The sequence below is a fragment of the Ranitomeya imitator genome, chromosome 9 (assembly GCF_032444005.1).
Source record: "Ranitomeya imitator isolate aRanImi1 chromosome 9, aRanImi1.pri, whole genome shotgun sequence".
Taxonomy (NCBI): domain Eukaryota; kingdom Metazoa; phylum Chordata; class Amphibia; order Anura; family Dendrobatidae; genus Ranitomeya; species Ranitomeya imitator.
In genome coordinates this window covers 74,411,749-74,423,999 of record NC_091290.1, presented here as the reverse complement: position 1 = coordinate 74,423,999, position 12,251 = coordinate 74,411,749, and the positions used below count along the sequence as shown (strand labels likewise).

At 37.1% G+C, this 12,251-nt stretch overlaps 12 non-coding genes across 12 annotated transcripts; all 12 read right to left on the bottom strand.

Annotated features, from left to right (window-relative positions):
- Positions 1 to 732: 732 nt before the first annotated feature.
- On the bottom strand, positions 733 to 804 carry TRNAQ-CUG (transfer RNA glutamine (anticodon CUG)). The gene has a single exon. It is a non-coding gene; the product is annotated as a tRNA-Gln (tRNA).
- Positions 805 to 1,465: 661 nt separating this feature from the next.
- TRNAS-AGA (transfer RNA serine (anticodon AGA)) lies at positions 1,466 to 1,547 on the bottom strand. Its single transcript has one exon. It is a non-coding gene; the product is annotated as a tRNA-Ser (tRNA).
- Positions 1,548 to 3,231: 1,684 nt separating this feature from the next.
- Positions 3,232 to 3,313, bottom strand: TRNAS-AGA (transfer RNA serine (anticodon AGA)). The gene has a single exon. It is a non-coding gene; the product is annotated as a tRNA-Ser (tRNA).
- A 957-nt stretch (positions 3,314 to 4,270) lies between these two features.
- TRNAQ-UUG (transfer RNA glutamine (anticodon UUG)) lies at positions 4,271 to 4,342 on the bottom strand. Its single transcript has one exon. It is a non-coding gene; the product is annotated as a tRNA-Gln (tRNA).
- Positions 4,343 to 4,998: 656 nt separating this feature from the next.
- On the bottom strand, positions 4,999 to 5,080 carry TRNAS-AGA (transfer RNA serine (anticodon AGA)). Its single transcript has one exon. It is a non-coding gene; the product is annotated as a tRNA-Ser (tRNA).
- A 957-nt stretch (positions 5,081 to 6,037) lies between these two features.
- Positions 6,038 to 6,109, bottom strand: TRNAQ-UUG (transfer RNA glutamine (anticodon UUG)). Its single transcript has one exon. It is a non-coding gene; the product is annotated as a tRNA-Gln (tRNA).
- A 656-nt stretch (positions 6,110 to 6,765) lies between these two features.
- Positions 6,766 to 6,847, bottom strand: TRNAS-AGA (transfer RNA serine (anticodon AGA)). Its single transcript has one exon. It is a non-coding gene; the product is annotated as a tRNA-Ser (tRNA).
- A 957-nt stretch (positions 6,848 to 7,804) lies between these two features.
- TRNAQ-UUG (transfer RNA glutamine (anticodon UUG)) lies at positions 7,805 to 7,876 on the bottom strand. The gene has a single exon. It is a non-coding gene; the product is annotated as a tRNA-Gln (tRNA).
- Positions 7,877 to 8,537: 661 nt separating this feature from the next.
- TRNAS-AGA (transfer RNA serine (anticodon AGA)) lies at positions 8,538 to 8,619 on the bottom strand. Its single transcript has one exon. It is a non-coding gene; the product is annotated as a tRNA-Ser (tRNA).
- A 957-nt stretch (positions 8,620 to 9,576) lies between these two features.
- TRNAQ-CUG (transfer RNA glutamine (anticodon CUG)) lies at positions 9,577 to 9,648 on the bottom strand. Its single transcript has one exon. It is a non-coding gene; the product is annotated as a tRNA-Gln (tRNA).
- A 660-nt stretch (positions 9,649 to 10,308) lies between these two features.
- Positions 10,309 to 10,390, bottom strand: TRNAS-AGA (transfer RNA serine (anticodon AGA)). The gene has a single exon. It is a non-coding gene; the product is annotated as a tRNA-Ser (tRNA).
- Positions 10,391 to 11,347: 957 nt separating this feature from the next.
- On the bottom strand, positions 11,348 to 11,419 carry TRNAQ-CUG (transfer RNA glutamine (anticodon CUG)). Its single transcript has one exon. It is a non-coding gene; the product is annotated as a tRNA-Gln (tRNA).
- Between the last annotated feature and the right edge of the window lie 832 nt (positions 11,420 to 12,251).

Below are 12,251 nucleotides of genomic sequence, written 5' to 3'. Positions count from 1 at the left end.
GATGGGAGAACTACAATACCCAGATAGATTAGCGAAATTAGGATTATTTAGTCTAGAAAAAAGACGACTGAGGGGCGATCTAATAACCATGTATAAGTATATAAGGGGACAATACAAATATCTCGCTGAGGATCTGTTTATACCAAGGAAGGTGACGGGCACAAGGGGGCATTCTTTGCGTCTGGAGGAGAGAAGGTTTTTCCACCAACATAGAAGAGGATTCTTTACTGTTAGGGCAGTGAGAATCTGGAATTGCTTGCCTGAGGAGGTGGTGATGGCGAACTCAGTCGAGGGGTTCAAGAGAGGCCTGGATGTCTTCCTGGAGCAGAACAATATTGTATCATACAATTATTAGGTTCTGTAGAAGGACGTAGATCTGGGTATTTATTATGATGGAATATAGGCTGAACTGGATGGACAAATGTCTTTTTTCGGCCTTACTAACTATGTTACTATGTTACTATGTTACTATGACATAAATCATAGGGTATGGTTGCTTTGTGTGACACAATTCGTAAGAGTGTTGTATCTTAAAGTCAATTTTAAGTTTTGGTAATCCTGCTTCATAGGTGGATTTGGCCATACAACTCAAAGTGATCACTCCATGGATGTTTGGAACATTCAAATCTTTTTTTGGCATGTTGATTTTAACTCTCTTTTTATGTTAAAACTTGGGCACAGGAGAACTCAGTGAAAGCGGAAAAACTGAAACATATGTACAAAGAGCTGCCCAGGTTCCACTGAGATTTGAACTCAGATCGCTGGATTCAGAGTCCAGAGTGCTATCCATTACACCATGGAACCACACAAAAAAGTACATGGCTGCAGTTTTTGTGCTAAAAAGCACATTTGAACTCATGAATGAAGGTGAATACAGGCTCTAAAGCTGTAGTGCAAATCTACAATTAATGCACAATGGTAAATTAATATCTCCTAAACTTTTATTCCACAAGTGTGCCAAGGGTTCCATGATATCTCAACAAGGACAGTTTTAAATGTGGATGAAAAGTGGCTAGTAAATAGAGTGCTGGATCTGTTACTTGGAAACAGGGTAAGAAAAAAAATAATTGCAAAACTTATACTGTTAGAAAGCTGTTCATCCAGAATTGGCTAAAAAATTTTCATTGTGTGGTAAAAAGTTTATTCCAAGAGATAATTCAAGGTTGTTGCAAATCAAAGTGCATGTCCCAGTACATCTGCCACAGCAGTGGTCTGTGACTGCTAGACAAAAGAGGGAGAAGCACCACTTACCTGGTGGCACTCATGGCGCTTCTTTTAATTAGTGGCTTGACGCACGTGGGATGCAGCGTCAGATCGGCATATAGAAAATACATCCAAAAATCAAGTCAGTCAGGTTCTAGAAACCCTGTCTAAAGTTTGCATATCACCTTCATGTGTGATAAACCAGGACACACGCAAATTTATCTTCTCAGGTAATCAGACAAAGAACATGTCTGAACATATTCGTAGTCGGCAGGATTTGAACCTGTGCGGAGAAACCCCCATGGATTTCTAGTCCATCGCCTTAACCACTCGGCCACGACTACTCAGACATTAACCATTGATGAGTTTCACACACCTTTTCTTATAGCACCATGATCAAGAGCAGTGATTATCCCATTGGAAAACATCTGAGAAAATAGAAACAAAATTCCAGGTACCAGTAAAATTTAAAAATCTGATTTAAAGTCATCATCAATGGGAATCATGTACAGTTTAAGACTTTTACCTCTTTATAAGGCGCATTTTCAGTGGGTCCACTCCAAAATCATCCTGAAAATTACTCTAAAAATGCTGAAAACACTGAACAAATTAGTTTCCACGTAAAAAAGACTTGCTGTTCATATGATCAGGCTTTTGGGTGTCTTTTAACCACATCAAGTTTCCAAAAATGCCAAGCAGTTAACTAAAATAAGCATATCATTCTTCAGGTGTTTTTCATTTCGAATAGCTCCATACTTATAATACAATTTAATGGGAAGGTTAGAAAAACTCCTTCAAGGTTCCTGAGTGACTTTTAGTGCGTTTTGTGAGCTACAAAGAAGCGCCACAAAAGTAGACTCAAAAGGTTCCCAAAATAATTTTATAAAAATACCACCAAAAATGTTTGCAAACTGCTTTAGGAAATTCTGAAAAACAAAAGAAAAGATGATTCAGGAAGAAAACGCCAACAATTCCTGAAGCCATTTCAGCTTAAAATCCTTGTCAGTTTAATACACTTGGAAAAAGTGTTATGTGAACATTGACATAAATCATAGGGTATGGTTGCTTTGTGTGACACAATTCGTAAGAGTGTTGTATCTTAAAGTCAATTTTAAGTTTCGGTAATCCTGCTTCATAGGTGGATTTGGCCATACAACTCAAAGTGATCACTCCATGGATGTTTGGAACATTCAAATCTTTTTTTGGCATGTTGATTTTAACTCTCTTTTTATGTTAAAACTTGGGAACAGGAGAACTCAGTGAAAGCGGAAAAACTGAAACATATGTACAAAGCGCTGCCCACGTTCCACTGAGATTTGAACTCAGATCACTGGATTCAGAGTCCAGAGTGCTAACCATTACACCACGGAACCACATGAAAAAACACCTGGCTGCAGTTTTTGTGCTAAAAAGCACATTTGAACTCATGAATGAAGGTGAATACAGGCTCTAAAGCTGTAGTGCAAATCTACAATTTATGCACAATGGTAAATTAATATCTCCTAAACTTTTATTCCACAAGTGTGCTAAGGGTTCTATGATATCTCAACAAGGACAGTTTTAAATGTTGATGAAAAGTGGCTAGTAAATAGAGTGCTGGATCTGTTACTTGGAAACAGGGTAAGAAAAAAAAATAATTGCAAAACTTATACTGTTAGAAAGCTGTTCATCCAGAAGTGGCTAAAAAATTTTCATTGTGTGGTAAAAAGTTTATTCCAAGAGATAACTCAAAGTTGTTGCAAATCAAAGTGCATGTCCCAGTACATCTGCCACAGCAGTGGTCTGTGACTGCTAGACAAAAGAGGGAGAAGCACCACTTACCTGGTGGCACTCATGGCGCTAATTTTAATTAGTGGCTTGACGCACGTGGGATGCAGCGTCAGATCGGCTTATAGAAAATACATCAAAAAATCAAGTCAGTCTGGTTCTAGAAACCCTGTCTAAAGTTTGCATATCACCTTCATGTGTGAAGGACACACGCAAATTTATCTTCTCAGGTAATCAGACAAAAAACTATAGGAACATATTCGTAGTTGGCAGGATTTGAACCTGTGCGGGAAAACCCCAATGGATTTCTAGTCCATCGCCTTAACCACTCGGCCACGACTACTCAGACATTGACCATTGATGAGTTTCACACACCTTTTCTTATAGCACCATGATCAAGAGCAGTGATTATCATATTGGAAAACATCTCAGAAAATAGAAACTAAACTCCAGGTACCAGTAAAATATAAAAATCTGATTTAGAGTCATCATCAATGGGAATCATGTGCAGTTTAAGACTTTTACCTCTTTATAAGGTGGATTTTCAGTGGGTCCACTCCAAAATCATCCTGAAAATTACTCTGAAAATGCTGAAAACACTGAACAAATTAGTTTCCACGTAAAAAAGACTTGCTGTTCATATGATCAGGCTTTTGGGTGTCTTTTTAATACATCAAGTTTCCAAAAATGCCAAGCGGTTAACTAAAATAAGCATATCATTCTTCAGGTGTTTTTCATTTCGAATAGCTCCATACTTATAATACAATTTAATGGGAAGGTTAGAAAAACTCCTTCAAGGTTCCTGAGTGACTTTTAGTGCATTTTGTGAGCTACAAAGAAGCGCCACAAAAATAGACTCAAAAGGTTCCCAAAATAATTTTATAAAAATACCACCAAAAATGTTTGCAAACTGCTTTAGGAAATTCTGAAAAAAAAAAGAAAAGATGATTCAGGAAGAAAACGCCAACAATTCCTGAAGCCATTTCAGCTTAAAATCCTTGTCAGTTTAATACACCTGGAAAAAGTGTTATGTGAACATTGACATAAATCATAGGGTATGGTTGCTTTGTGTGACACAATTGGTAAGAGTGTTGTATCTTAAAGTCAATTTTAAGTTTCGGTACTCCTGCTTCATAGGTGGATTTGGCCATACAACTCAAAGTGATCACTCCATGGATGTTTGGAACATTCAAATCTTTTTTTGGCATGTTGATTTTAACTCTCTTTTTATGTTAAAACTTGGGCACAGGAAAACTCAGTGTAAGCGGAAAAACTGAAACATATGTACAAAGAGCTGGCCAGGTTCCACTGAGATTTGAACTCAGATCGCTGGATTCAAAGTCCAGAGTGCTAACCATTACACCATGGAACCACACAAAAAATCATACATGGCTGCAGTTTTTGTGCTAAAAAGCACATTTGAACTCATGAATGAAGGTGAATACAGGCTCTAATGCTGTAGTGCAATTCTACAATTAATACACAATGGTAAATTAATATCTCCTAAACTTTTATTCCACAAGTGTGCCAAGGGTTCCATGATATCTCAACAAGGACAGTTTTAAATGTGGATGAAAAGTGGCTAGTAAATAGAGTGCTGGATCTGTTACTTGGAAACAGGGTAAGAAAAAAAATAATTGCAAAACTTATACTGTTAGAAAGCTGTTCATCCAGAAGTGGCTAAAAAATTTTCACTGTGTGGTAAAAAGTTTATTCCAAGAGATAATTCAAGGTTGTTGCAAATCAAAGTGCATGTCCCAGTACATCTGCCACAGCAGTGGTCTGTGACTGCTAGACAAAAGAGGGAGAAGCACCACTTACCTGGTGGCACTCATGGCGCTTCTTTTAATTAGTGGCTTGACGCACGTGGGATGCAGCGTCAGATCGGCTTATAGAAAATACATCCAAAAATCAAGTCAATCTGGTTCTAGAAACCCTGTCTAAAGTTTGCATATCACCTTCATGTGTGAAGGACACACGCAAATTTATCTTCTCAGGTAATCAGACAAAAAATTATAGGAACATAATAGTAGTCGGCAGGATTTGAACCTGCGCGGGGAAACCCCAATGGATTTCTAGTCCATCGCCTTAACCACTCGGCCACGACTACTCAGACATTGACCATTGATGAGTTTCACACACCTTTTCTTATAGCACCATGATCAAGAGCAGTGATTATCATATTGGAAAACATCTCAGAAAATGGAAACAAAATTCCAGGTACCAGTAAAATATAAAAATCTGATTTAAAGTCATCATCAATGGGAATCATGTACAGTTTAAGACTTTTACCTCTTTGTAAGGCGGATTTTCAGTGGGTCCACTCCAAAATCATCCTGAAAATTACTCTGAAAATGCTGAAAACACTGAACAAATTAGTTTCCACGTAAAAAAGACTTGCTGTTCATATGATCAGGCTTTTGGGTGTCTTTTAACCACATCAAGTTTCCAAAAATGCCAAGCGGTTAACTAAAATAAGCATATCATTCTTCAGGTGTTTTGCATTTCGAATAGCTCCATACTTATAATACAATTTAATGGCAAGGTTAGAAAAACTCCTTCAAGGTTCCTGAGTGACTTTTAGTGCGTTTTGTGAGCTACAAAGAAGCGCCACAAAAATAGACTCAAAAGGTTCCCAAAATAATTTTATAAAAATACCACCAAAAATGTTTGCAAACTGCTTTAGGAAATTCTGAAAAACAAAAGAAAAGATGATTCAGGAAGAAAACGCCAACAATTCCTGAAGCCATTTCAGCTTAAAATCCTTGTCAGTTTAATACACCTGGAAAAAGTGTTATGTGAACATTGACATAAATCATAGGGTATGGTTGCTTTATGTGACACAATTCGTAAGAGTGTTGTATCTTAAAGTCAATTTTAAGTTTCGGTAATCCTGCTTCATAGGTGGATTTGGCCATACAACTCAAAGTGATCACTCCATGGATGTTTGGAACATTCAAATCTTTTTTTGGCATGTTGATTTTAACTCTCTTTTTATGTTAAAACTTGGGCACAGGAGAACTCAGTGTAAGCGGAAAAACTGAAACATATGTACAAAGAGCTGCCCAGGTTCCACTGAGATTTGAACTCAGATCGCTGGATTCAAAGTCCAGAGTGCTAACCATTACACCATGGAACCACACAAAAAAAATACATGGCTGCAGTTTTTGTGCTAAAAAGCACATTTGAACTCATGAATGAAGGTGAATACAGGTTCTAAAGCTGTAGTGCAAATCTACAATTAATACACTATGATAAATTAATATCTCCTAAACTTTTATTCCACAAGTGTGCCAAGGGTTCCATGATATCCCAACAAGGACAGTTTTAAATGTGGATGAAAAGTGGCTAGTAAATAGAGTGCTGGATCTGTTACTTGGAAACAGGGTAAGAAAAAAAATAATTGCAAAACTTATACTGTTAGAAAGCTGTTCATCCAGAAGTGGCTAAAAAATTTTCATTGTGTGGTAAAAAGTTTATTCCAAGAGATAATTCAAGGTTGTTGCAAATCAAAGTGCATGTCCCAGTACATCTGCCACAGCAGTGGTCTGTGACTGCTAGACAAAAGAGGGAGAAGCACAACTTACCTGGTGGCACTCATGGCGCTTCTTTTAATTAGTGGCTTGACGCACGTGGGATGCAGCGTCAGATCGGCTTATAGAAAATACATTCAAAAATCAAGTCAGTCTGGTTCTAGAAAACCTGTCTAAAGTTTGCATATCACCTTCATGTGTGAAGGACACACGCAAATTTATCTTCTCAGGTAATCAGACAAAAAACATGTCTGAACATATTCGTAGTCGGCAGGATTTGAACCTGTGCGGAAAAACCCCAATGGATTTCTAGTCCATCGCCTTAACCACTCGGCCACGACTACTCAGACATTGACCATTGATGAGTTTCACACACCTTTTCTTATAGCACCATGATCAAGAGCAGTGATTATCATATTGGAAAACATCTCAGAAAATAGAAACAAAATTCCAGGTACCAGTAAAATAAAAAAATCTGATTTAAAGTCATCATCAATGGGAATCATGTACAGTTTAAGACTTTTACCTCTTTATAAGGCGGATTTTCAGTGGGTCCACTCCAAAATCATCCTGAAAATTACTCTGAAAATGCTGAAAACACTGAACAAATTAGTTTTCATGTAAAAAAGACTTGCTGTTCATATGATCAGGCTTTTGGGTGTCTTTTAACCACATCAAGTTTCCAAAAATGCCAAGCGGTTAACTAAAATAAGCATATCATTCTTCAGGTGTTTTTCATTTCGAATAGCTCCATACTTATAATACAATTTAATGGCAAGGTTAGAAAAACTCCTTCAAGGTTCCTGAGTGACTTTTAGTGCGTTTTGTGAGCTACAAAGAAGCGCCACAAAAATAGACTCAAAAGGTTCCCAAAATAATTTTATAAAAATACCACCAAAAATGTTTGCAAACTGCTTTAGGAAATTCTGAAAAACAAAAGAAAAGATGATTCAGGAAGAAAACGCCAACAATTCCTGAAGCCATTTCAGCTTAAAATCCTTGTCAGTTTAATACACCTGGAAAAAGTGTTATATGAACATTGACATAAATCATAGGGTATGGTTGCTTTGTGTGACACAATTCGTAAGAGTGTTGTATCTTAAAGTCAATTTTAATTTTCAGTAATCCTGCTTCATAGGTGGATTTGGCCATACAACTCAAAGTGATCACTCCATGGATGTTTGGAACATTCAAATCTTTTTTTGGCATGTTGATTTTATCTCTCTTTTTATGTTAAAACTTGGGCACAGGAGAACTCAGTGTAAGCGGAAAAACTGAAACATATGTACAAAGAGCTGCCCAGGTTCCACTGAGATTTGAACTCAGATCGCTGGATTCAAAGTCCAGAGTGCTAACCTTTACACCATGGAACCAAACAAAAAAAATACATGGCTGCAGTTTTTGTGCTAAAAAGCACATTTGAACTCATGAATGAAGGTGAATACAGGCTCTAAAGCTGTAGTGCAAATCTACAATTAATACAATATGGTAAATTAATATCTCCTAAACTTTTATTCCACAAGTGTGCCAAGGGTTGCATGATATCTCAACAAGGACAGTTTTAAATGTTGATGAAAAGTGGCTAGTAAATAGAGTGCTGGATCTGTTACTTGGAAACAGTGTAAGAAAAAAAATAATTGCAAAACTTATACTGTTAGAAAGCTGTTCATCCAGAAGTGGCTAAAAAATTTTCATTGTGTGGTAAAAAGTTTATTCCAAGAGATAATTCAAGGTTGTTGCAAATCAAAGTGCATGTCCCAGTACATCTGCCACAGCAGTGGTCTGTGACTGCTAGACAAAAGAGGGAGAAGCACCACTTACCTGGTGGCACTCATGGCGCTTCTTTTAATTAGTGGCTTGACGCACGTGGGATGCAGCGTCAGATCGGCTTATAGAAAATACATCCAAAAATCAAGTCAGTCTGGTTCTAGAAACCCTGTCTAAAGTTTGCATATCACCTTAATGTGTGATAAACCAGGACACACGCAAATTTATCTGCTCAGGTAATCAGACAAAAAACTATAGGAACATATTCATAGTCGGCAGGATTTGAACCTGCTCGGGGAAACCCCAATGGATGTCTAGTCCATCGCCTTAACCACTCGGCCACGACTACTCAGACATTAACCATTGATGAGTTTCACACACCTTTTCTTATAGCACCATGATCAAGAGCAGTGATTATCCCTTTGGAAAACATCTCAGAAAATAGAAACAAAATTCCAGGTACCAGTAAAATATAAAAATCTGATTTAAAGTCATCATCAATGGGAATCATGTACAGTTTAAGACTTTTACCTCTTTATAAGGCGGATTTTCAGTGGGTCCACTCCAAAATCATCCTGAAAATTACTCTGAAAATGCTGAAAACACTGAACAAATTAGTTTCCACGTAAAAAAGACTTGCTGTTCATATGATCTGGCTTTTGGGTGTCTTTTAACCACATCAAGTTTCCAAAAATGCCAAGCGGTTAACTAAAATAAGCATATCATTCTTCAGGTGTTTTTCATTTCGAATAGCTCCATACTTATAATACAATTTAATGGCAAGGTTAGAAAAACTCCTTCAAGGTTCCTGAGTGACTTTTAGTGCGTTTTGTGAGCTACAAAGAAGTGCCACAAAAATAGACTCAAAAGGTTCCCAAAATAATTTTATAAAAATACCACCAAAAATGTTTGCAAACTGCTTTAGGAAATTCTGAAAAACAAAAGAAAAGATGATTCAGGAAGAAAACGCCAACAATTCCTGAAGCCATTTCAGCTTAAAATCCTTGTCAGTTTAATACACCTGGAAAAAGTGTTATGTGAACATTGACATAAATCATAGGGTATGGTTGCTTTGTGTGACACAATTCGTAAGAGTGTTGTATCTTAAAGTCAATTTTAAGTTTCGGTAATCCTGCTTCATAGGTGGATTTGGCCATACAACTCAAAGTGATCACTCCATGGATGTTTGGAACATTCAAATCTTTTTTTGGCATGTTGATTTTAACTCTCTTTTTATGTTAAAACTTGGGCACAGGAGAACTCAGTGTAAGCGGAAAAACTGAAACATATGTACAAAGAGCTGCCCAGGTTCCACTGAGATTTGAACTCAGATCGCTGGATTCAGAGTCCAGAGTGCTAACCATTACACCATGGAACCACATGAAAAAACACCTGGCTGCAGTTTTTGTGCTAAAAAGCACATTTGAACTCATGAATGAAGGCGAATACAGGCTCTAAAGCTGTAGTGCAAATCTACAATTAATACACAATGATAAATTAATATCTCCTAAACTTTTATTCCACAAGTGTGCCAAGGGTTCCATGATATCTCAACAAGGACAGTTTTAAATGTTGATGAAAAGTGGCTAGTAAATAGAGTGCTGGATCTGTTACTTGGAAACAGGGTAAGAAAAAAAATAATTGCAAAACTTATACTGTTAGAAAGCTGTTCATCCAGAAGTGGCTAAAAAATTTTCATTGTGTGGTAAAAAGATTATTCCAAGAGATAACTCAAGGTTGTTGCAAATCAAAGTGCATGTCCCAGTACATCTGCCACAGCAGTGGTCTGTGACCACTAGACAAAAGAGGGAGAAGCACCACTTACCTGGTGGCACTCATGGCGCTTCTTTTAATTAGTGGCTTGACGCACGTGGGATGCAGCGTCAGATCGGCTTATAGAAAATACATCCAAAAATCAAGTCAGTCTGGTTCTAGAAACCCTGTCTAAAGTTTGCATATCACCTTCATGTGTGATAAACCAGGACACACGCAAATTTATCTTCTCAGGTAATCAGACAAAAAACTATAGGAACATATTCATAGTCGGCAGGATTTGAACCTGCTCGGGGAAACCCCAATGGATGTCTAGTCCATCGCCTTAACCACTCGGCCACGACTACTCAGACATTAACCATTGATGAGTTTCACACACCTTTTCTTATAGCACCATGATCAAGAGCAGTGATTATCCCTTTGGAAAACATCTCAGAAAATAGAAACAAAATTCCAGGTACCAGTAAAATATAAAAATCTGATTTAAAGTCATCATCAATGGGAATCATGTACAGTTTAAGACTTTTACCTCTTTATAAGGCGGATTTTCAGTGGGTCCACTCCAAAATCATCCTGAAAATTACTCTGAAAATGCTGAAAACACTGAACAAATTAGTTTCCACGTAAAAAAGACTTGCTGTTCATATGATCTGGCTTTTGGGTGTCTTTTAACCACATCAAGTTTCCAAAAATGCCAAGCGGTTAACTAAAATAAGCATATCATTCTTCAGGTGTTTTTCATTTCGAATAGCTCCATACTTATAATACAATTTAATGGCAAGGTTAGAAAAACTCCTTCAAGGTTCCTGAGTGACTTTTAGTGCGTTTTGTGAGCTACAAAGAAGTGCCACAAAAATAGACTCAAAAGGTTCCCAAAATAATTTTATAAAAATACCACCAAAAATGTTTGCAAACTGCTTTAGGAAATTCTGAAAAACAAAAGAAAAGATGATTCAGGAAGAAAACGCCAACAATTCCTGAAGCCATTTCAGCTTAAAATCCTTGTCAGTTTAATACACCTGGAAAAAGTGTTATGTGAACATTGACATAAATCATAGGGTATGGTTGCTTTGTGTGACACAATTCGTAAGAGTGTTGTATCTTAAAGTCAATTTTAAGTTTCGGTAATCCTGCTTCATAGGTGGATTTGGCCATACAACTCAAAGTGATCACTCCATGGATGTTTGGAACATTCAAATCTTTTTTTGGCATGTTGATTTTAACTCTCTTTTTATGTTAAAACTTGGGCACAGGAGAACTCAGTGTAAGCGGAAAAACTGAAACATATGTACAAAGAGCTGCCCAGGTTCCACTGAGATTTGAACTCAGATCGCTGGATACAGAGTCCAGAGTGCTAACCATTACACCATGGAACCACATGAAGAAACACCTGGCTGCAGTTTTTGTGCTAAAAAGCACATTTGAACTCATGAATGAAAGCGAATACAGGCTCTATAGCTGTAGTGCAAATCTACAATTAATGCACAATGGTAAATTAATATCTCCTAAACTTTTATTCCACAAGTGTGCCAAGGGTTCCATGATATCTCAACAAGGACAGTTTTAAATGTTGAAACCCCAATGGATTTCTAGTCCATCGCCTTAACCATTCGGCCACGACTACTCAGACATTAACCATTGATGAGTTTCACACACCTTTTCTTATAGCACCATGAACAAGAGCAGTGATTATCCCTTTGGAAAACATCTCAGAAAATAAAAACAAAATTCCAGGTACGAGTAAAATATAAAAATCTGATTTAAAGTCATAATCAATGGGAATCATGTACAGTTTAAGACTTTTACCTCTTTATAAGGCGGATTTTCAGTGGGTCCACTCCAAAATCATCCTGAAAATTACTCTGAAAATGCTGAAAACACTGAACAAATTAGTTGCCACGTAAAAAAGACTTGCTGTTCATATGATCAGGCTTTTGGGTGTCTTTTAACCACATCAAGTTTCCAAAAATGCCAAGCGGTTAACTAAAATAAGCATATCATTCTTCAGGTGTTTTTCATTTCGAATAGCTCCATACTTATAATACAATTTAATGGGAAGGTTAGAAAAACTCCTTCAAGGTTCCTGAGTGACTTTTAGTGCGTTTTGTGAGCTACAAAGAAGCGCCACAAAAATAGACTCAAAAGGTTCCCAAAATAATTTTATAAAAATACCACCAAAAATGTTTGCAAACTGCTTTAGGAAATTCT